Raw genomic sequence first — 3,826 nt, 5'->3', positions numbered from 1 at the left:
TAATGGGTTATCATACATTACGTACGCGACCTTCCAGAGCGTTATATTAAAAAACACGCGATGACAATTTCGTAAATAACCCAACAGTAGTTCGCGATCAAAATTCGTCGATTACAAATCGACTCTTATCCAATTTCGAAATTATTCTAATCCAATTTCTAAACTCTAATCATAGCTTAAAGTATGAAATCTCTAAAGTAATAAACCAAATCAAAATCGAACGGCGTTGAAGATCAAGAAATCTTCAAAATTGATCAAAAAATGATGATTTAATCAATCGAATTGATGTGTAGAAGTATTTAGATTCATCAATCGATTATGGAATTGCAGAAATAATGCACTCAATCGAGCTCTAATTAGGGTTCAAATATTATGTTTAAACGTTTTGAAACAAAACTGAAGACCTTTAAACGTTCTGACCAAAAAACAACATCTTTAAACGTTATAATACGTTCAATGAAATTCTGGGTGTTAAAAAAATGAACATCTTTAAATGTTCTAATACATTTAATGAAGTTCTGGGTGTTAAAAAAAATAAACATCTTTAAACATTCTAAGAAGTTATGGGTGTTCAAAAAAGTTTAAAAGTTCTGAACTTCTAAACTAACAAAAAAAACTTAAACACCTGTAACATGAAATTGAACACTGAAATCACTTCATATAGTCTCGTAATCATCAAACAATTATCAATCGACCGTCAATTTGATCATCGATTCGATCATATGAACAAAATATGGAACATCTGCAACTAGGTTTATGCAAATGGCGCTTAAAACTTTAAACGTCTAATTAAAACCCATCACTCAAAACTCAAAATTGATCAATTGAAACTTCAAATTGATGATTAATTGGACCAAAATTTTAATTGATCAATTAGTTCAACAATTTTAATTTCAATTGGTCAATTTTATCAACTGACATGTGAACAAGTCGTGACGGAGGAAGATGGTGTATGATGGACGGAATCGTTGGATGGTGGACGGTGGACGGAATCGTTCGATGGTGACCGATTGCTGAACAGTCATGGTGAAGGTGGACGGAAACGATTTGAGCAGCGAATCAGATTTGATGAAAATTACAGTATTGCCAGCGCGTGTTATTTGAAATCGACAAGGATACGAGTCGCGTACGTAATGTCCAGTTATGGATTATTGTATTGGATCTTTTATACACACACACACACATACACACACACACACACTAGCTTTTAGTCCGTGTGTTACGCGGGTTACTTTAATTTTTTTTAATTGTTGTTTATGTATATTTTTCATGTAGGATGTGTTTAGGTAAACTTAAATGTTACATGAACTTATAAAATATGTTATATTTATTAGCTATAGTTAAAGTATAGTTTGTTTTGTTTTTTTTATATCTCAAATGGGTCTCATTGGTCTAGTAGTTAACGTGACACAACATTTTGTTATTTAATATGCGAATTTCGTCTTAATATATATGAATGCATAAAGAAATTTATATGGTTTGTGTTATTTTCTTTTGTATTGAGTTGTTACGGTTCGTTGGTGATGTAGAACGTATATGTTGTTCAATGGATCACCAAAAATGGGCTTTCTTGTGTTTATCATTTAATGTAGCCTAGCATTTTGTTTTTTGTTGTTTAAAATATGTATTTTGTGCTTTATAAAGAATTGAGATTTTAATAAATTGATGTATTTGAATTTCTATAGGCCAATTCTAGTTTCACGTCTATCTGAAATGGCTACGTCATGTGTTATCATTTCATTTTTGGGTGAATTATTATTATATTTTTTCTAGTATGATGTTTAGTTTGTGATTTTCTTATTATTTATATGTAGTTGTTGTATTTATAGATTTTGTAGGTTAGTTATTGTTGTGTATTAAAAGAACATTTAATTTGTTAATTAGTTTTTATTCTTGTCAAATATAATAGAAGTTATATTAGTTTATAAATTATATTAAAAAAAATTTTATGATCATATGTAAAAACTAAGTTTTAAAAATTTATTTTGTATTAATAATGTGCACGTTTTTATTATTTTATACATAAATTTTTGTATTATGAAGTTTTGTTATTTCTTTTTTATATTTTAAAATGGGTATTAATTTGAAGCCGTCATTTGAAAGTGACACTATAATGATAATAAGCGGTCTTGAGAAACTCTTTTCTTTTCTTCTTTATCAAATCATTCGTTTAATCTAACAATTAGAAACCCTATGTTAATATTCCCCTTAATTTTGACGAATTTTGTTGTTAAGCGGAAGTTTTGTAGGTTGTTGAAGGGATTTGTGTTTGGTCTTAGTTTGTTTAATCAAACATTGTGTCAATAATTTACAACCACTTTTAAAATGATATATTGGTTTTTAAATAATCTCAACTATCACCTTTTGGCCACTGTTGATCATAACTAACGAAATGACTAATGACAGTCCCACCTTTTATCATTTTTTTCTACCAATGAACCCTGACTAACGAAATCCTAACGTAGTTAGTTTTCATGATGTGTCATTCTTATTTGGCATATATGTGGCATGCTTATGTGACATATTGCACCGCCACCACCACCACGACCGCCACCACCACCAGTTTCCTAAAAATATTATAATATTTTATATATGTTTTATTGGGTGAATTTTGACTTTTGAAGTCAAGCCAACAAGTTTAAAAAGAAGATAAACTATTAATATGAATCTTATCACTTAACTTCTAGAGTTCAGATGGTACTTCAATTAAGCAAATGATAATACAAGCTTTAACCTTCTGCCAAATATAAAGTTGATATTATGACTCATTTATAAACAGTCCATTACAAAGCATGATAAAAAAAAATTGTGTATACCTGTTGTATCTTCTTTATCAGAAGAATTATATTTCGAGGATACAATGGAGCTAAAATAGCATTCATCTTCTGTCAATGTATTCATTAAATTCTGTCAAGGTTAGGCCGGACTGCGCGAACCCATTAGTATAATTACAAAAACACAATGCAATACATTTCAGACGACTTTTAACCAAGGTTGCAAAAGTCGCTAGGCGGACCCTAGGCGGCCGACTGGTGAGTTGGGTGTACTCGGAGTACTCGGGGAGTACTCAAAGAGTACTCGGACATGGTAATTATAAAGAAAATTAATATTTGAAAATTATATATATGTCAAATATCATAAGTTTTCTAATATTTATAACAAAATAGGTGAATTTCAATATAAATAATAGAAATACATTTTTAAATGTAAAATATTCTAAAAATTACAAATTATTAATTAAAATAATGATATGTGTTCTTTAATTATTGAGATAACAATTATGTTTTATTGTTTTGGGTTAAAATCGGCCTAAGTTCACCGATAAGATGTGATTTTGGTTAGGGTTGACCACATTTGACCAATTCTTAGTAACTAGGTGGATTTATATAAACTCGCCTCAGCGACATACCTTGTAGCGAGTACTCAGAGAGTACCCGGCCTTGTAATCCTACTTTTACAACATTGCTTTTTACCCATGAGACCCATATGACCCTTTTAGGATTATGTTTTATTCTTTCTTCTAGTATTGTTAATTAGAGCTTGTAAATGTAAAAAGTTTTCTAAAAGTGTTTATATAAATATATCTATAATTACTACTATAAAAATATACGCTATTTATTATAACTTTTAGATGTATTTCCAATCAGCTTACATGCTAACTTAAACCTATAAAGAACCGAACATTAACGAACTGGCTGAAAGTTCATCTTCGTTTACTTAAAAAACGAACAAACATGAACATGCATTTTGTTTGTTCATTTATGTTCGTGAGCATCCGGTTATGTTCGTTCATTTATGTTTGTTTATTTATGTTGATGTATTTTCA

Source organism: Bidens hawaiensis, unplaced genomic scaffold, assembly GCF_021521415.1.
Source record: "Bidens hawaiensis isolate Kalapana, Puna unplaced genomic scaffold, B.hawaiensis_p1.1 tig00022510_1, whole genome shotgun sequence".
Lineage (NCBI taxonomy): Eukaryota > Viridiplantae > Streptophyta > Magnoliopsida > Asterales > Asteraceae > Bidens > Bidens hawaiensis.
Note: the sequence above shows the minus strand (reverse complement) of the source record.